Source organism: Protopterus annectens, chromosome 4.part0, assembly GCF_019279795.1.
Source record: "Protopterus annectens isolate FY-2018-M chromosome 4.part0, PAN1.0, whole genome shotgun sequence".
NCBI lineage: Eukaryota > Metazoa > Chordata > Ceratodontiformes > Protopteridae > Protopterus > Protopterus annectens.
In genome coordinates this window covers 908,530,675-908,552,321 of record NC_056733.1, presented here as the reverse complement: position 1 = coordinate 908,552,321, position 21,647 = coordinate 908,530,675, and the positions used below count along the sequence as shown (strand labels likewise).

The 21,647-nt window shown below is 42.0% G+C and overlaps 1 protein-coding gene across 4 annotated transcripts in view; it reads left to right on the top strand.

Moving 5' to 3' along the window:
* CABP1 (calcium binding protein 1) overlaps positions 1 to 21,647 on the top strand; it is a 503,354-nt gene that overhangs the window by 160,658 nt on the left and 321,049 nt on the right. The window contains exon 1 of one of the 4 annotated variants that reach the window (XM_044068871.1): positions 9,065 to 9,179. The exons of the other annotated variants lie outside the window; for them this stretch is intronic. The gene's annotated coding sequence lies outside the window, so the exon portion shown is untranslated. Of the gene's footprint in view, positions 1 to 9,064; positions 9,180 to 21,647 lie in introns of those variants that run through there. 4 annotated transcript variants of the gene reach the window in all.

Genomic DNA, 21,647 nt, shown 5'->3' with positions numbered 1-21,647 from the left:
CATACCCTTTGGCAAAAACAATGTGCCCACAAATTACCACATAGGCGAAACCCATTAAGTACAGAGAAAGTTATTAGGGACCTGGGGACCCAAGTTGATAGCAATCTCTCCTTTGAAAACCACATTGCCAAAATGGTTAGAAAGACCTTCTACATAGCCCACCTCATCACGAAGGGTTTCACATCTAGATCAAGAGAGGTAATCATGCCCCTTTATTCATCCCTCATCAGGCCCATCATAGAATACAATGCCCCTTTTGGGATGTACCTTACCCGACACCTGCAGCAATTAGAAAGACCCCAAATGTATCTCACCAAGAGGATCAAGGGTCTCAAACAGATGCCATATGCTGCTCGGTTAAAAACTCCAGCTCTACTCAGTTGCATACCGCCTACTTTGAGGCGATCTAAGCCTGACATACAAAGCTATGTCAAATCCAGAATTAATGGACATGCTCCACCTCAGTAAATCTAAATCCCTTAGAGCCACACGCTCGAGGGACTTGAACCTCAGAACAGAAATAAATAGAACTTGCTGGAGGGACAGGTTCATAACCCAGAGGCTCCCTTCGCTCTGGAATAGAATTCCAGTTCATGTGAGGCAGAGCACCTCACTGAATCTCTTCAAGAAGAATCTCGATAGGTGGATGGGGGATCGTAGGTTTGTCCCAGGGATTACTCCCGTGTCACTATTAGACAGAGGCACAGTAAACTAAACCTTAAAAAGGGCACAGTATACTCAAATCAAGGGGTGGCGTAAGCCATACAGAATCGGGCTAGGCTTATAATTGCCCCAGGGCAGATAGCCTAGTATGAACCTATGAACCTATGAACCTATTAGTTGAGAGATATTGGAGAAGTTGTGAGTGGAAACATCTTTCTAGAACTTTGGATAGTGGGGATAGGATGGCAGTACATCTATAATATGAGAGTTCTGTTAAGTTACCACCTTTGTGGAGGGGTACTACTATATTATATCAAAATATATGTGTTCTTAAGGTTCCACTTGAAACCGTCGAATTACCACATCATCGAACCTTAAAACATCGAGACCAGAACGTCGCAAACTGAGATCATCGAAAACTGAAATTATCGAGACGCGTAACATCAAATATGTTTTGATACTTGGATTGTTGTATTTAGGCATGTTTGCACACTTAACATGTAGGGAATGTGTTTTCGATGTTATGTGTCTCGATGATTGCAGTTTTCGATGATCTCAGTTTGAGACGTTCTGGTCTCAATGTTTTAAGGTTCGATGATGTGGTAATTTGACGGTTTCAAGTGGAACCGTTCTTAAACATAAAAGCTCATACACTTCATGATGGATCCCATTACCTCTTTTGTATACGAGCAGTTAGACAGAGAGAGAGAGAGAGATAGATACAGATATATACAGATGTAGCTGTATTTGTTCAAGACTTTTAATTCATGGAAATGTTTAAATGCTAAAAGTAAACATTTTTGTAGGGGGACTTGCCATATCCTCTTATGTATATATTCTCACTCTGAGGTCACTCTTATTAAGGGGAAATTCCATCATTATTAAAGTATGTAATCAGTGATTGTTTTTGATTCATTATCCATTGTTATTGGAAGACCTGACTAGATATTGACAAAGCTTTACGCATCCCTACAGTCACTAGGAAGCAAAGGGCTAATGACGAAACAACTGTAGCAAATCCAGGCTGCAAAATTCAAGATCACAGAAAAACACCTGAAACAAAGCAAGATAAGCCTGAAGGACATCACACACAAACAGTCGTAAGGGAGGACATTGCAAAGGAACAGCTGTGATCAACAAGGACATCACACACAAACAGTCGTAAGGAAGGACATTGCAAAGGAACAGCTGTAATCGACAAGGACATCACACACAAACAGTCGTAAGGGAGGACATTGCAAAGGAACAGCTGTGATCAACAAGGACATCACACACAAACAGTCGTAAGGGAGGACATTGCAAAGGAACAGCTGTGATCAACAAGGACATCACACACAAACAGTCGTAAGGGAGGACATTGCAAAGGAACAGCTGTGATCAACAAGGACATCACACACAAACAGTCGTAAGGCAGGACATTGCAAAGGAACAGCTGTGATCAACAAGGACATCACACACAAACAGTCGTAAGGGAGGACATTGCAAAGGAACAGCTGTGATCAACAAAGACATCACATACAAACAGTCGTAAGGGAGGACATTGCAAAGGAACAACTGTAATCAACAAGAACATCACACACAAATAGTCGTAAGGGAGGACATTGCAAAGGAACAGCTGTGATAAACAAGGACATCACACACAAACAGTCGTAAGGGAGGACATTGCAAAGGAACAGCTGTGATCAACAAGGACATCACACACAAACAGTCGTAAGGGAGGACATTGCAAAGGAACAACTGTGATCAACAAGGACATCACACACAAACAGTCGTAAGGGAGGACATTGCAAAGGAACAGCTGTGATCAACAAGGACATCACACACAAACAGTCGTAAGGGAGGACATTGCAAAGGAACAACTGTGATCAACAAGGACATCACACACAAAAAGTCGAAGGGAGGACATTGCAAAGGAACAGCTGTGATCAACAAGGACATCACACACAAACAGTCGTAAGGGAGGACATTGCAAAGGAACAGCTGTGATCAACAAGGACATCACACACAAACAGTCGTAAGGGAGGACATTGCAAAGGAACAGCTGTGATCAACAAGGACATCACACACAAACAGTCGTAAGGGAGGACATTGCAAAGGAACAGCTGTGATCAACAAGGACATCACACACAAACAGTCGTAAGGGAGGACATTGCAAAGGAACAGCTGTGATCAACAAGGACATCAGACACAAACAGTCATAAGGGAGGACATTGCAAAGGAACAGCTGTGATCAACAAGGACATCACACACAAACAGTCGTAAGGGAGGACATTGCAAAGGAACAACTGTGATCAACAAGGACATCACACACAAACAGTCATAAGGGAGGACATTGCAAAGGAACAGCTGTGATCAACAAGGACATCACACACAAACAGTCATAAGGGAGGACATTGCAAAGGAACAGCTGTGATCAACAAGGACATCACACACAAACAGTCGTAAGGGAGAACATTGCAAAGGAACAGCTGTGATCAACATGTGTAAATGACTGGTAATAATCCCCTAAATCAATGTGAGGAGATATTTTTATCACTGCAAGTTTCTAGCTAGGTAATTTGCCTAACCCTTTCCTCTTTTTTGGGGGGGAGGGGTTGGTTCATTTAAAGAACTAAGAGCTACATTTGTTCTGCTGTTGTTTAGATCCTTGTCCAGAAGAATAGAGACAGGGTTCCTGTCAATATTGAGTTTTAACCTAGTTAAGATAGTTTGGGTCTCACTGGGTGAGGACACTAATCCTGCAGCTTTCCAGATTAGTTTTTATGTTTCCTGTCTGAAGAAAATCTTAACTCAACAGTAATGTACTAGCTTCTTGCGCACAAATGATTGCAATGGCAATCTTGCTCTGTACATTTCTTTGTAAAAAAATTGTTGCTGTAATCCACCTGTTTAATATTTTTATATTCTACTACAAACTGTTAAAATTATGGATCCCTCTAGAGGGACACATCAGACTTAATTGTAATATTTGCTTGTTATATATGTTGCTTGGGATGTATGTTTTTATCTGCACAACTGGAGCTTTTTTCCCCTGTTAAATGTACATTCCTCTTGAATGCCAAACCTTTCTGACTTTGTAAAACCCTTAGCATGTATGTATGTTTTTGTCTGTATGTTTGGAGCTTTTCTCCCCGGGCCTCTGCTGAAAATGGACATGTATCCAGTTGGACTGTCTCAGTCAACAAATGTAAAATAAATAACAAATAAATAAATAAATGTCCTAGTGCTGCATGCAGTACACCTCGAACGCCAGAAGGTGGCAAACTGAAGCAGACTGAATCTCCTGCCACCCCAGCATGGGCAGCCCAGCACTGACTACTTCCTTCCTCCCTTTCTTCGCTGCTCCTCTAGCCCCTGAGTTGCTAGGTGACCTCAGGTCATGCAAATCCCAGTCAGGGCTTTAACCCTTTGTGGTACAGTACTAGCTGAAAGTGCATCATTTGGCATCATACCTAATGGTGGGTTGCTCTCTGAAGCTCAGGTGTCACCTGTCATTATGTCCCCTTCCTTTTATTGGAAGAACATTACCAAGATTAAACACTTGATTCCTCTAGAAGTCTGAACCTCAGTCAATAATTTTATGCCCTCCTGCTTCTGCTACTTAAGGCTTCCTGGGTTAATCTATCAATATTTGCAAATAATACAGAGCATTGCATTAAACCTGTTTTCCAGACCTTCCTTCACCAGCTATATCACACTATGCTGTTTTTTGCATAGGTTTAACCCCAGCTACACCAAATCTGTGTGGTGACCTGCATAGGTTTAAGCTACATCACACCTGTGTTCTAACCTACACAGGTTTAACTCCAGCTGTATCACACCTGGGTTGTGAACTGCATGAGTTTAACCCCAGCTACAACACACATGTGCTGTGACCTGCATGGATTTAACCCCAGCTATATCACACCTGTGCTGTGACCTGCATGGGTTTAACCCCAGCTGCATCACTCAGCTCTAGATTCAAATGTATCACACTTGTACTGTACTCTTCAGGGAGCTCAGCTCCTGCTTTATCACACTTACACTGTATGTTGGCCTACATCCAACTAATCACATCTCTGCTGCGACCTATGCTGAAGCTGTATTACACCTCTGCTGTGACTCACATGGGCAGCATATCACAGTTGCACTGTGACCTGCATGGGTGTAGCTGCAGCTGTATCACACCTGTGCTGTGACCTGTACAGGCATAACTGCAGCCATATCTATTGCATTGGTACTACAACCTTCATGTGTCCATATCACTAAAACCTAAACTATGAGCAGTAGGGGTCTAGCCGCCATATTATCATACCTGTGCCATATCACTAAAACCTAAACTATGAGCAGTAGGGGTCTAGCCACCGTATTATCATAGCTGTGCCATATTACTAAAACCTAAACTATGAGCAGTAGGGGTCTAGCCGCCGTATTATCATACCTGTGCCATATCACTAAAACCTAAACTATGAGCAGTAGGGGTCTAGCCGCTGCATTATCATACCTGTGCCATATTACTAAAACCTAAACTATGAGCAGTAGGGGTCTAGCCACCGTATTATCATACCTGTGCTGTGATCTTCATAGATCTACATATGGGTCTAGCCGCTATATTATCATACCTGTGCTGTGATCTTCATAGATCTACATATGGGTCTAGCTGCCGTATTATCATACCTGTGCTGTGATCTTCATAGATCTACATATGGGTTCTAGCTGCCATATTATCATACCTGTGCTGTGATCTTCATAGATCTACATATGGGTCTAGCTGCCGTATTATCATACCTGTGCTGTGATCTTCATAAATCTACATATGGGTCTAGCCGCCGTATTATCACACATGTGCTGTGATCTTCATAGATCTACATATGGGTCTAGCCACCGTATTATCACACCTGTGCTGTGATCTTCATAGATCTACATATGGGTCTAGCCGCCGTATTATCACACCTGTGCTGTGATCTTCATAGATCTACATATGGGTAGAGCCGCTATATTATCATACCTGTGCTGTGATCTTCATAGATCTACATATGGGTCTAGCTGCCGTATTATCATACCTGTGCTGTGATCTTCATAGATCTACATATGGGTTCTAGCTGCCATATTATCATACCTGTGCTGTGATCTTCATAGATCTACATATGGGTCTAGCTGCCGTATTATCATACCTGTGCTGTGATCTTCATAAATCTACATATGGGTCTAGCCGCCTATTATCACACCTGTGCTGTGATCTTCATAGATCTACATATGGGTCTAGCCACCGTATTATCACACCTGTGCTGTGATCTTCATAGATCTACATATGGGTCTAGCCGCCGTATTATCACACCTGTGCTGTGATCTTCATAGATCTACATATGGGTCGAGCCGCCGTATTATCATACCTGTGCTGTGATCTTCATAGATTTACATATGGGTCTAGCTGCCATATTATCATACCTGTGCTGTGATCTTCATAGATCTACATATGGGTTCTAGCTGCCATATTATCATACCTGTGCTGTGATCTTCATAGATCGACATATGGGTCTAGCCGCCGTATTATCATACCTGTGCTGTGATCTTCATAGATCTACATATGGGTCTAGCCGCCGTATTATCATACCTGTGCTGTGATCTTCATAGATCTACATATGGGTCTAGCTGCCGTATTATCATACCTGTGCTGTGATCTTCATAAATCTACATATGGGTCTAGCCGCCGTATTATCACACCTGTGCTGTGATCTTCATAGATCTACATATGGGTCTAGCCGCCGTATTATCACACCTGTGCTGTGATCTTCATAGATCTACATATGGGTCTAGCCGCCGTATTATCACACCTGTGCTGTGATCTTCATAGATCTACATATGGGTAGAGCCGCCGTATTATCATACCTGTGCTGTGATCTTCATAGATTTACATATGGGTCTAGCTGCCATATTATCATACCTGTGCTGTGATCTTCATAGATCTACATATGGGTCTAGCCACTGTATTATCATACCTGTGCTGTGATCTTCATAGATCTACATATGGGTTCTAGCTGCCATATTATCATACCTGTGCTGTGATCTTCATAGATCGACATATGGGTCTATCCGCCTTATTATCATACCTGTGCTGTGATCTTCATAGATCGACATATGGGTCTAGCCGCCGTATTATCATACCTGTGCTGTGATCTTCATAGATCTACATACACTGGGCTTAGCTGCAGTTCTATCACAGCTGTGCTCTGATCTATTTTTTATTCTGGTTAATTCCTTCTCTTGGCAGTTGTCATGCTTGCTCTGGTTACACTCCCTCATCAATGGACATGTGTATTTCCAGACATGCATGCGCAGCTAGTACCACTCATTCACATTTTGGTCAATAATGAGTGTTCGTTCCCAGTTCTTAGCAATGAATGCTATACAGCTCTGTCACCAGAAGATGTTTGCATCCCAGTGAAATGGATTGCCCCCTCCACTCCAATGGGCTGTATGCATATCGTGTCTGCAGAGTGACCTACACAGGCCTATGTGCTGCCATATCATGCCCGTGCTGTTACCTACATAGGCCTAACTACAGCCGTATCATGCCTGTGTTGTGAACTACATGGGTTTAACCCCACCTGTACCACACCTGTGCTGCGACTTACACAGACCTCCCTGCAAACATATCTGTACTGTGACCTACACGGGTCTAGTTCCAACTATAAAAAACCTGTGCTGTGACCTACATGGACCTAGTTCCACTTGCATCACATCTGTGTTATAACCTACATAAGCCCACCTACAGACATATCAAACTCATTCTGTGACCTTTGTGTTGCCTCTCTGAACTTACTCTGTGCCGTAAACTAAGTGGTCCTGGATTCAGATATATCACACCTGTACTATGAACTCTATGGGTCTAGCTCCAGATGTAACACACCTGTGCTGTAAGCTAAATGGTCCTGGATTCAGATATATCACACCTGTACTATGACCTATATGGGTCTAGCTCCAGATGTAACACACCTGTGCTGTAAACTAAATGGTCCTGGATTCAGATATATCACACCTGTACTATGACCTATATGGGTCTAGCTCCAGATGTAACACACCTGTGCTGTAAACTAAATGGTCCTGGATTCAGATATACCATACCTGTACTATGACCTATATGGGTCTAGCTCCAGATATAACACACCTGTTCTGTAAACTAAATGGTCCTGGATTCAGATATATTACACCTGTACTATGACCTATATGGGTCTAGCTCCAGATGTAACACACCTGTGCTGTAAACTAAATGGTCCTGGATTCAGATATATCACACCTGTACTATGACCTATATGGGTCTAGCTCCAGATATAACACACCTGTTCTGTAAACTAAATGGTCCTGGATTCAGATATATTACACCTGTACTATGACCTATATGGATCTAGCTCCAGATGTTACACACCTGTGCTGTGACCTGCACGAGCCTAGCTCTAGGCATGTAATGTACATACTATCTTTCATTTTTCTTAACTCCAGATATATCATTCTTACAATGTGACACACACTGGGCTTCTCTGTACGAGAGAACTAACTAATCATTTACCATGTTAACAGTACATGGTATTGGCCACTGCCTTTCAGACATGTCTTGTGTGTGCATATATCTGATTTTCTGATACATGTGGAGAATTAAGAACTGCCAGAGGCTGTAGGTTTGGACACTAGAACTCTTGAACAAAGGCACTGGGGCATCATACCTACAGAGATTTTAACTCACTGGTTTAAGGAAACACTTTCATTAGCATAACTTGAGGGGTCTGAAATTGTTTTAGGGATACAAGCATTTAAGAGGATTCAGTATTTTCTGAATGGAATTAAATACTGTATATCAGTATTTGACATTTATTTAATGCATATATGTTTTATGGATAGTTTGTTCTATTTTATGGTTCCCTTGTATAATAATCTAAGCAACATGAATACCTCTTAAACAAAGTAAAAAAAAGCCTTAAAAGTTCCTTTCCGAAGCTCATTTTTCTATATATTATTGGAGAATCTGAAAAGATCATCTCTGACAGTGGGGGTGATACATAAAATCCTATTGTTTATTTCAGTTAATAAGTAGATGGAGAGCTAATAATGATTACATGATCAAAGCAGAGGGCTGACCTCTTACGTACTGCATGCTTACATAGACAAATGCACACCTGGCCATATTATTGGATCGTTACAAGGCAGCTGTCGACAGACTTTAATGAAGTGAGCTGGGCTCACACAAACCAAGACAAGGCTAGTACAAAGGGAAATGAATAATCTATCAGCTGAGACCTCTATGAACAAAGTCGGTGCTTTGTCTCCTGAATGTAATATTCATGGGAACCTGAGCCTCCCCTCCCGTGAAGGAATTGTCACCAAACTTTCAGACCCTTTTACTTTCGAACACAACAAGTTCAGTAACATTTCTGTTTGCTGAGTCCCTCTCTTGTTTATTTCTGTAGCTGGGAAGCAGAGTGTATCTCATTTTTAGCAGATAGATCGAAGGTCACTGTTTATGTGATGTTCCTTGCAGCTCTGTAAGTGTGCTTTAAACTAAGAAAGAATATATGTTGCATGTGGATATGCATGTGTTTTTATACATGTTACATGCTGGCTTGCCCATGTGTTTTTATTCATGAGCATCCATGGTGCCTAAATGTGTTTATTTTTAATAGGCTTCTTTACTCATGTGTTTATGGTTTCAGTAGCCGAATGTTTATATATGCATGTGTACATGATGGAAAATTTATATTTTATGTGCATGCATGCCTCTGACTATACAAGAGTGCTGTGATATTTGTGCATTTCACATCTGTGCCTAACAATATTTATATATGAATATATATGATCATACTGAGATACTGGTATAGTATTGTGTATTTTACTTAAAGAAGTAATTATGCTAATATGATTGTTTTGTAGTGCTGTGTGCTGTTGTATATATTCTGTTACCTCTAGTTTAAGATGTTTCTCTGTGGCATGCACCAGTCAGGGGGGTTATGTGATTCCCTTCTAGTCATGTACCCCAGCTCCCTTCCTCATTTAAATGTAACTCTTCTTCTTTCGAGCTATCTCTTCTTTGACGTCTCACTATTTCTGCTTATATTTGTCTCTGAGTATGATTGAAAATTTATGTGAATGGTTGTCTGTGCATTTATGTTGATGTATATTTATTTCTTTCAGGCAGTGTTTTGTCTGTTTGGGATTATGTCAGTTTATTTCATTTCAAATTCAATATCAGGCAGATGTTTATTAGAGCGTTTAGTACTTAAATTCCAGTTATATTACATTGCAATAAATTCCATTTCCAGTGTACATTTCCTGTCTTCATTGTCACCAAGGACAATCAGTTTGTGAGTGATGGTGTGTGTGTGTGTGTGTGTGTGTGTGTGTGTGTGTGTGTGTGTGTGTGTGTGTGTGTGTGTGTGTACAAATATTTACATTTGTGTGTGTGTGTGTGTGTGTGTGTGTGTGTGTGTGTGTGTGTGTGTGTGTGTACATTCATATGAGTATGCATACACAAGTGCCTGTGTGCATCAAGGCCGGATCATAGTCAAATGGGTTTCTAGGCAGGGTAATGGACAAGTTACCGCCCCCCCCCCCAGGCATACCAATATCCCATTTGTCTGTCTCTCCCCAGTTACTGTAAAACACTGCTCAAACCTGTCAGTGTACATACTATGTTCTTCTTGACTTTTACAATGATCACAGAGCCTTGGATTTAATTAAAGACATTTTATTAAAACTTTACAGCAAAAACACTTGACAACAATTTGATTAACAAAACAAACTACACTCAGATTGAAAAAAAGACTGCATGAGCAACAGCAAATTTCTTGTCCTTTCAAAATTACATTTATTAAAATGCATCTGGCAATACAAAAGATGTGCTGGAATTCATGGCCAAACAGCACATAGTGAAGCACTAATTAGGGTCTGTCTGAATGATGCAGGAATCCTAAACAAATATGTAACAAATTTCCTAAGAGCTTGGAACAGTCGACTGGACATATGTCCTTTTTCAGGAACAGCCCAGGAACACTGTCTGGTGAAGTGATGTGGTTAGACTCCCTCACTAGGTCTGTGAGGGCTGAGGGAATCAAGCTCTGCACTCCTGGAAGCCGCTCATAGCCTTACTCATCTCCATTAACTACTACACAAATTGTTGTAGCTCTACGCAATGCACTGCACACTCATGCGCCTGCAAAAATATGCTAAATACAAAAAAGCATCCGTAATTAATATTTTAACATTAAATTCATAAACCTCATGCTATTCCAGTTTATTTACAGACAAATAATGAGCATATTGTCAACAGTCAACAAGGAAACCAAGTATTAAACCCAAAGAACATGGCTCATATGATGATGCTGCTGTTTACCACAACCAATTCCTTCTTTTACGCCATAAGTTGGTATTTATAAACACACAGATGTGACTATGAATTACAGCCGCTTGTAAAGCTGCATAAATCTCTAAATGTTTATGTGTGATAAAAATGAACAAATACATAAATAATACTATGACCACCATGCATTGCACCCTATACCCTCTGGACCACTTATCTCAAGAATCAGACACAAACACACAAAAAATTGGGAACATATTTTAAACATTTCTCTTATATACCTAGAAAATTGATAGAATGACAAGCTTTGCATCTGCAACCATTTTCTGAAGGCCATGATGTTTGAAATGCAAATGCCTGCCATTATCTACTGACTGCATTCCACAGCAGTTTGCCAGAAAGCCACACATTTTACAAGGAACAGACCAAAATACTTCTCAGCTTATTTGTTCAGGAATTCTGGACAAAGCCAGAAATAATGAGGGAACAAAGGCCCAATAAAGATAATGGAAGGGAAGCAACCAAACCCATTTAAATAAATACAAATATCACACTTGAAGATCAGCACTCTGAAGACACTTTAAAAACTGTAAAAGTATAACACTCAGATATTCAGAAGCCATGGAAGCTACAAGCCACATTTAAATAAATACAAATATCACACTTGGAGACCAGCACTCTGAAGCCACTTTATAAAAATGTAAAAATACGATACTCAGACACTGAGAAGCCACACAATTTATAACATCAACTGAAATACCTTTGAAGCAGTCAGTCCCAGCACTTAGAAGCTACTTTAAAAAATATATAAGACAAATACTGAACCTCTAGAAAGAAGCCTTTTAAAGCCCTGACCCTTACAAGACAACACACTTTGACATTTCAGGAAGTCCGTCTCTCACTTGTTGCATATGGGAGCCAATGAGAGATACTTTCTCAGTGCCAAAAACAGACCAACCAAGGCCAGAGCCGAGTGGCAATGGGATTGGAGGCCAGAGCCGAGTGGCAATGGGGTTGGATTGGAATACTTTTTTCTTTTTTTGGTCGACCCTGCCAGCATTGTACCATAAGCAGCTGCCTAGGATGCCTTGTGCTGGATCTGGTTCTGGTATGCATACATGTATAGGGGTCTATATTAAAAGACCGAACAATCACAACCACGAATACGACAACCGTGACATGTAAACTCAGAACAGCTGAAACAGCGAAACACGTAAACATCGAAATGTGGAACACCGAACGGATTTCCTTGGCCAGCAGGGTGTTCATAGGTTCATAGGTTCATAGGTTCATACTAGGCTATCTGCCCTAGGGCATTTATAAGCCTAGCCAGAGTGTGTTTGGTTTTCGCCACCCATTTTAAATTAATTTTGCTATGCCCTTTTTCGAGGTTAGTATACTGTGCCTCTGTCTAACAATGACATAGAAGTGATACCCGGAGTAAACCTATGATCTCCCATCCACTCATCAAGATTCCTCTTGAAGAGAGTCAATGAGGGACTCTGCCTAACCTAGACTGGGATTTTATTCCAGAGTGAAGGGAGCCTCTGGGTTATGAATCTGTCCCTCCAGCATGCCTATTTATTTCAGTGCTGAGGTTCAAGTCTCTCGAGCATGTAGCTCGATGGGATTTGGATTTTCTGAGGTGCAGCATGTCCATTAATTCCGGGTTGGACATGGCTTTATACGTCAGGCACAGATCGCCTCTGAGCAGGCGGTATGCCACTGAGTAGAGCTGGAGTTTCTTTAACCAGGCAGCATATTGCATCTGTTTGAGCCCTTTGATCCTCTTGGTGAGGTACTTTTTGGGGTCTTTCCAGTTGCTGCAGGTGTCTGGTAAGGTACATCCCAAAAGGGGCATTGTACTCAATTATGGGCCTGATGAGGGATGAGTAAAGAGGCACGATGACCTCCCCTGATCTAGATGTGAATCCCTTCATGATTAGGTGGGCTATATAAAATGTTTTTCTAAGCACTTTGGCCATGTGGTTGTCAAATGAGAGATTGCTATCAACTTGGGTCCCCAGGTCCCTAATTACTTCTTCCATACTTAATGGATTACCACCTATGTGGTAATTTGTGGGCACTTGTTTTTGCCAAAGGGATGACTATACACTTTTGGCGTTTAGCTTGAGGCCATGGCTCTGGCACCAGTTGTCTGTTTCTATGAGGCCCTTTTGGAGGATGCTTGTGTCGGCTGAAGAGTTAATTATGGCGCCCAGTTTGCAGTCATCTGTGAACTTGGTCAGCCACAGTCCTTGCGTGTTGGCCTGTACCTCCGAGAAATATATACCGAACAAGAGAGGTCCCAGGACTGAGCCTTGTGGGACGCCACTTGTAACTGGTTTGGAGTCTGACATGGCTCCAGCAATTCAAACCATGTGGGTTCTGTCCTTGAGCCAGTTTGCAACCCATCTAGTGACACAGGGGTTTATATTTAAGCTGGTGAGCTTATCTATGATGCCCAAGTGGGGTATTGTATCAAAGGCTTTTGTGAGGTCCAGGTAGGCTGTGTGGACCACCTTCCCCTCGTCAATGGCTTTGGTGACTGTTTCAAAGAAATTGACCAGGTTTAAGAGGCAGGATCTGCCCTTAACAAAGCTGAACTGGGTAGGATCCAGTGTCTGTAGGTCCCCAATATCTTTATTTATGAGGTCCATGATGATCCTTTCCATAGCTTTGCAGACCAAGCTAGTCAGTTTCCAGGATCCGTTGAGGCACCACCTTTGTGGAGAGGGACCTCTGTTGCTGTACGCCACTCTTTGGGTACATATCCTGTAGTAAGGCTGAGATTAAACAGTAGTTCTATGTTTGGGTTTAGCTCTTCTTGGAGTTCATATAGGACGCAGCCCGGGACACCGTCTGGTCCCATTGATGCTGTGTTTATTGCTTTGGAGAGGGCGGCTCTTACCTGATCATCTGAGATGTCAGGGGGGGCAGCACTCTGCTGGGATAGATATTTGTCCTTTTGGTGGGGGGGGGGAGAAGTTTGCGCTGAACCTGTCAGCTAGGATGTTGGCAATGTCTGTGGGTTCGGTGTTTTTTTTTGTCATTTTGGACTAATTCTGGGAAGAGGAAATATATCCTTTTCCCCACTGTAGTGCGATCTCGGAGTTGGTATATATAAGTAGGGGGTTGTGGGGGGTGCAGCCCCCCACATGGGGGGTGCAGGGGGGCTTGCCCCCTGCAAAAGTGTGTTTATTGAGGTGTGTTTAAGTAAGTTTTACTTACCTGTATGGTGCTGTTGTTTTCAGAAATGCGTTTGGTGTATTTCGATGTTTATGTGTTTCGCTGTTCAGTGTTTACGTGTCATGGTTGTCGTATTCGCGGTTGTGAACATTCGGTCTTTTAATATATAGACCCCATGTATAGATACATGCACATATGTAAACATGCACATACCATATGCACTCCCAAACCCATGTATATAAATAGGTCTATAGTACGTCGTCAAACGCACAAGAGTTCAAGCGAGGTAATATCGGATCAGGAAGTTCAAAATGCAAGAAGTACAACACAGAACAGCGATTTTTTTCCCAGGGAAAAAGAAAATCGCTGTTCCGGTACAAAAACAAAAAATAAATCATACACTTTAAACCTATATTAATGAGGGGGTTTCGTTCCCCCCCACACCCCCCAACATGGGGGACTGTGCTCCCCACACCCCCTACTTAAATATACCAACTTCGAGGTCGCACCACAATGGAGGAAATAGCAAAGCCGTGAAAATGGCCCACCAATTTTTTTCCCCTGGGAAAAAAATCAGTGTTTCGCGGCTTCGCTATTTTCACATTAGCTTCCAGGCTGTGGCAATGTTGAGTCCAAACACTTTTTAGGTACCATTGTAGTTTCCTCATATGCAGTCTTGCATATGGAATTAGTAGGATGCAGGATGCCATGAAGCCCAAAGCCTGCAGAATTTTTCTTGCAGATAACTGGGCCTTTGTTGCCATCATTTTGAAATAGGTAGTCAGTTGCCTTTGTCTGGCGTGAGATAAGCCATCTGGGCAGTTGTATTTAAGTTTGCACCCAGGAATATTGTCTCTTGAGAGGGTACTAGTTTTGATTTATTTTCATTGGCTGGTTTTAGACCCAAGACATGTTAGAAGTTTTTTCACAAACGCCAGATGCTGTAGAAGAATATCCTTGTTCTCTGCTTGAATTAGACAGTCATCCAAGTAAGGATATATTTGTATTCCTCTTTGTCTGCAAAATACAATTACTGGTGCCAGGCACTTTGTAAAGACCCTGGGCGCAATCGATAAGCCAAAGGGCAGTGCAGAGAATTGGTAATGCATTGAGCCAGCCTTGAATCTGAGGTATCTTCTGCATATTAGTCTGATTGGGACATGCAGGTATGCCTCTTTTAGGTCTAAAGTCACAAGCCAAGCATTCTTGCCCAGCATGGGCAGAAGCTGCTGCAAAGTCAACATCTTAAATTTTGGTATATCCAGAAATGTGTTCAGAGTAGATAGGTCCAGTATTGGTCTCCAGGCCTTTTCCTTTCTGGATACCAAGAACAGTCTTGAGTAAAATCCTTGTCCCTGCTCTTGCTCTGGTACTTGTTGAATGGCCCCCATGTCCATGAGGAATGAGACTTGTTTCTGTGCCTCTGCCTATTGATTTTTTGGCAGATCTGGCCAGCCGTTTGCCTTTGGCAGGGTATGGAAATGGAACTTGTAGCCTTGTGACACGATATTTAGAACCCACTTGTCCTGGGTTATAATGTGCCAATTTTGAGAAAAAAGTGCTAATTTTACCCCTAAGGGTGCTGCCAGGAGATAAGTGCTTGGTGCAGGCAGGGGGAAGTCATTGGGACTGTTTCCTGTATGGTTGTGATTTGTCTTCTCCAACTTTGGAGGTAGAGGCACCCCATTGCTTTGACCTGTAGGGATCTGCCTCTAGGGCATCTGGGTCTACCCCTTTGAGGTCTGTCTGGCACAAGAAAGGACCAGTTCTTTGTTGGCCAGTGTCTACTAAACCTAGGTGGTTGTACTTGTAAAAAATCTTTGACAGTTTGCATAGATTTAGCTTTGTCCTCCATTTTCTTTAACACCTCTTCTGCCTTAACACCAAATAAAGTATCATGCTGTAAAGGTGCATCTAATAATTTAACTTTGACATGATCAGGCAGATTTTGTTCCTTTAACCAATCATGCCTCCTAATGACAGAACCCGTAACTGCGGCCCTGCAGGAGGCCTCCAAAGAATCAAAACCACATTGCAAAGTATGCTTTTCCAACTTGTTCAGCTGCATGCAATAAATCCTGCATTTCCTTGTTTTCTGCACATTTAGCATTTAACAACATTTTCTGTTTAAGCAATGCCATGACATGTTGCTGATATTTGAGCATATGAAACTGACGGTTTAAGGCCCTTGTAGCCAAGGTAGCAGATGTGTATACCTTTTTTCCCCACCTGTCCAGTGCCCTAGAATCCCTGTCAGAGGGGGTAGGGTTTTTTGCAGCGGAGAAGCCTTAACTCCCTTGGGACCCTGTGAAATAGTTTCTGGGTCTGCAGCAGAGTTTTTAAAAAGGAATTTATGAGAGTCCAGAACCCTGTAATATCTGTCAGGCTTAACAGTAGCTGGAGGTAAGGAGTCAGGGGTAAGACTAGACTCCGAAAACACATAATCTACAATGTCCAGCACAAGTGGAATGGCTAGTGGCCTGTGTTGAGGTAGTAAAAGGAAATCCCTGAGCCTCTTTTTAGATTCTGAAAAATCTTGACTCTCCCAGTGGAAATGCTTCCTCATGGTATGCAAGGTTTCCCCAAAGGAATAGTCCTCTGGAGGAGAAGCTGAAGGAATATATTCTTCAGCATCAGAATCCTCATTGGGTGGAAGAGAATATTCCTGATCAGAGGAGGAATCAGAAGAAATAGAAACCTGATCTGAAGATGCATACTCAGTCTCTTGCCTAGGGCTCTTATCAGGAGGGGGATGGGAACCCCTGATCAAGGTAATTAAGTCTTCGACCATTTTGAGCATCTGTTTTTTGGGCATAGAGGCCTGACCACGTGGCTCTTGAGTTTGTTTCCTTGCTTTAGAAGGTGCTGTAGTCTTTGCCTTTGAAGCTGAAGTCGGTTTAATGTAAAGATGTTTAGGTCTGAATACACCCTCAGAAGCCGGTGCCTGCTCAGCGGCTCCAGACCCAACGTTGTGATCAGGGCCTAGGCAAGGAATACATTAAGAATGAAAATCCTTATGGGGTATTTGCTTACCACAGGAAATACAATTATTAACTTTTTCTGACATCGGTCTGGAGGAAGAAAAAAGTTTCCCCAAAGGGGTACTTAGCTTTATTGAAGACTTCGGATCTGAAACTCGAACACGAAAATCTCAGGAGTAGGCCGACCGGCACTTGCGAACTGCTTCTGCTTCGGGCACCACACGGCAAGAAAGACTAAAGAAAATGGTGTCAGCCACATCTTTTATACCCCTGATGACCTGACGTCAGTGAAGGGGCAACAGCAGTCGACGCAAGACCCAGGACTTTGGAATTCAGGCCGACTGAGGGCAACCTGCCAGCAGGATTACCCAAATGTAATGACTGCAACAGTGAAACATGAAGAACATCAGAGGAAGAATTAATTCTTTAGGCACGGAGGATATGCCTTTAGTTATTAGTTGTACTAGATAGGAGGATTTCCTAATAATAGTCGATATGAGGTGATTGAAGGAGCTTTCGTTATCATGAATATACCCAGGTGTCTAATGACAATACCTGTTTTGAGGGGGGGTGGTATCATTGTATGGTAGATGCAGGGATGTTCTTCTTTCCTAAAGAGTATGGTATTACATTTTCTTGTGATAAGATTTAGTCCACAGTCCTCACACCGTGAATTTGTATATGTAAGGCCCTCTTGGAGGATGCGTATGTCATCTGGAGTATTGACAATCACCTTAGGTTTGCAGCCATTAGCAAATGTGGTTAACCAAACATTAGCGTTGATATCACTAAAGTGTACTCCAAAGACTAGTGGCTGCAAATGGAACTCTTAGGGACAACTTTGCCTTCTTTTCTTAGGCTGCTACGTCATCCATTTTCCAGCTGTTGATATTGGGCGATCCCATGTGCTTCAAACGTCATCCTTGCCAATAATGTTTAATGGTTCATGTTTCCAATGCTTCACAGCTACTTCTATACTGAACTGTTTGCACAATCCCCAGTGCAACAGTCTTGCTACAGTGTTGTGCCTTTCAATATACATACCGTCAGCCATGAGTGTATCACATCCACCAACATGATGTGTAACTGTTTCCCGATCTGTTTTACACAACCTGCATTTGTCTCTGGTTTACAGAACCTGCATTTGTCTCTTTCTCCCATTTTCTCTGTAGATTTTGTAAGTCAGCATGTTACTTATGAATGCCATGATGGCACATCTGATTATTTTGCAAAGTACAGTAGAGTCAATTATCCAAACATCGATTATCAGAGATGTCAATTATCAAAACCAGCCTTCCAAAGTTTTCGAGTAGGAAAAATCATAAAGTCTGAATATTAAACATTACACGTTTGCTTGAGGATGTATTTTGAGCTTGTAGCCAGCTCATATGAGACAAATATTCTTTATTGTCCATTGGAATCACTGAATGGTTGAAAAGTGTATTCATGCATGCAGAAAAACAAGACTTTAGATGTTTTTTTTTTTTATCTGGTTCAATTATATGTTTGATTATCCGAAAAATGTGATTATCCAAACTACCCTAGGTCCCAATTAGTTTGGATAATCGACTGTATACTGTAATAAAGCTGGTAACTAATTAGTCTACAGCTCCCTGGGTCAGTAGTTGGGACACCCTTGTGAAGGAGAACCACAGCAGCTGTTCTTCAAGCTTCAGGCACATGGCCAGTGGACATATTAATGTTGAACAGGTTTACAAGGGAGTCCATGAAGCAATGTCTCATGCTAATAAGAAAGCAGTGTGGTATGTTGTCCTGACCTATAGAACTAGTCTTTTTGGTTTTAGATAAGGCATTTATTACCTGTTCCAAGGTAATCATAGATGGAGGTGTTGACTGTATGTTGTGAGAGGAGTATGTTGCGGACAGAGGGGAGAGGGAGACATTTGAGCTAAATTTGTTTACTAGTATATTTGTGATATCCTCATGGTCAGAGTGAGTTTTAACCATAAGTTGCTGTCTAGTGTAAGGATGTTAGGCTTAGAAATGTCTCGTCTCTAAAGACAGTAGGATCTGAGGGCCTGTTATGCTGGGATCTACTTGAAAATACTATGGCATGGTGGAAAGATCTAACCAAGGGAGGAACACCTACTACAGTGGTTCAAAATGGTACTATACTTATAAGAACTTGGTAATTTTTTTTTTTTTGAGAGCTGCCACTAATGAGTCCCAGGAACCACTGTGAGTATTTGTTATTTGTGGTATATATTAACCAGTTTATGGATGAAATTACCCAGGAGTATGTTAGGTTCAATAGTTAGGGAGTCATACTTGTTAACTAGGTTTCATGGAAGGAGTATTTGCTTGTAATTACCAGGATATGGTGGACTTCTAAGCCATTATCTTGCTGAATCAATTGTGAGGTGTTAGAATTTTTAATAAAAACAGATACAGCCCCACTGGAGACATAGGCAACCTTGGTTGAGGGATTAACTGAGTGGTAAATATTTAAACCAGGCAGAAAAGGACTGTCACCACTACATAGGAACCCATTTCTGTAATTATAATGTCTATGTTTTCAGGTGTTAGAAAGGCTTCAAGAGCAGGCAACAATTTCTAGCACTGAGCAGGTACCATGTTAATATAAGCGTGGGGGGTTTGACATTGAAGACTGACTCTATAAAAGCCACTATGAAGTTAGAAAACATCTTTTCCCATATGCAGAAGTCCAAAAACGAGAGTTGCTGGCCATCCATATTGATGGCGATAGAACTATTGACCATCTCCCTCATGCTGACACATTTTGGACCCCCCCCCCCCAGGAAAGACACCCATTACAGAGACAATTGCTGAAATTAATTATTTTTTGTTAGTATAATGACATCATTTTTAGTGTAATGACATAATTCACAGTGATAGCAGGACACTGCTAATGGCTAGTTACTTACCAGCCTCAGAAAAATACACATAGGGCTCAGCCATGTCTCTCTTCATATCTTTGATAGCCATTCAGCCCCACATGTTCAATGACAAGGTCACACACATATTTGGGGTGAAGGGAACTTAGAGTTTTGGTGACACTGGGAATTCCGGCACTTGAGAAACTGCCAACTGTCACCCTACCTTTGCTCATTTTGCTGAGCAATGTCTCAGCATTTCAAACCATTGCGTTACTTCTGATAAGGACATTTTCATGTGTGGCAGTAACCTCTGGCTGCTTTAGCAGCTTCTGCATGCCACTTTGTTGACCCTTGCTTGTTCTGGAAACAATACTGTGTTTGGCAGGTGAGCTGTGACTGAGCTGTTGAGGACTTGCACATTGATACATGCCTATGAATTCTAAAGGGCTTTGGGGGGAATTCTGTATTGCTTCAGCATAAGTGGGTTTGATGTTAGGGGTGCACTGTGGTGATGTAGGTGTATTGAGCACTGACAACCTGGATAAGTGAGGGACATGAGAGGTTCACCTCCGTCTCTAATATGTAACTACTCCTCTCACAGGTGGATACTGTGTTTGGTAATCACAATAAGGGATTATCCATAAGCATACGGTCATTTCTGTATGGCCCAGAATTCAGATTGGGGTAGTAAGTATGGGTAGATCCTAGGTAGTACGGTAGCTATGATATAGCTGTAGCAACTTAGATGCCTAGCTGACATTAACAAGGTATAGCAATGCAGTCAAAAGCAAATCAGAAACTAGCACCGCCGTTATTATTTTCAGGCAGGATACATAAGCTTTCTTTTTAACATAGGTTCATAGGTTCATAGGTTCATACTAGGCTATCTGCCCTAGGGCATTTATAAGCCTAGCCAGAGTGTGTTTGGCTTTCGCCACCCATTTTAAATTAATTTTGCTATGCCCTTATTTGAGGTTAGTATACTGTGCCTCTGTCTAACAGTGCCACAGAAGTGATACCCGGGGTAAACCTACGATCCCCCATCCACTCATCAAGATTCCTCTTGAAGAGAGTCAATGAGGGACTCTGCCTAACCTGGACTGGGATTTTATTCCAGAGTGAAGGGAGCCTCTGGGTTATGAATCTGTCCCTCCAGCATGTCCTATTTATTTCAGTGCTGAGGTTCAAGTCTCTCGAGCGCGTAGCTCGATGGGATTTGGATTTTCTGAGGTGCAGCATGTCCATTAATTCCGGGTTGGACATGGCTTTATATGTCAGGCACAGATCACCTCTGAGCAGCCGGTATGCCACTGAGTAGAGCTGGAGTTTCTTTAACCGGGCAGCATATGGCATCTGTTTGAGCCCTTTGATCCTCTTGGTGAGGTACTTTTGGGGTCTTTCCAGTTGCTGCAGATGTCTGGTAAGGTACATCCCAAAAGGGACATTGTACTCAATTATGGGCCTGATGAGGGATGAGTAAAGAGGCACGATGACCTCCCCTGATCTAGATGTGAATCCCTTCATGATTAGGTGGGCTATATAAAATGTTTTTCTAACCACTTTGGCCACGTGGTTGTCAAATGATAGATTGCTATCAACTTGGGTCCCCAGGTCCCTAATTACTTCTTC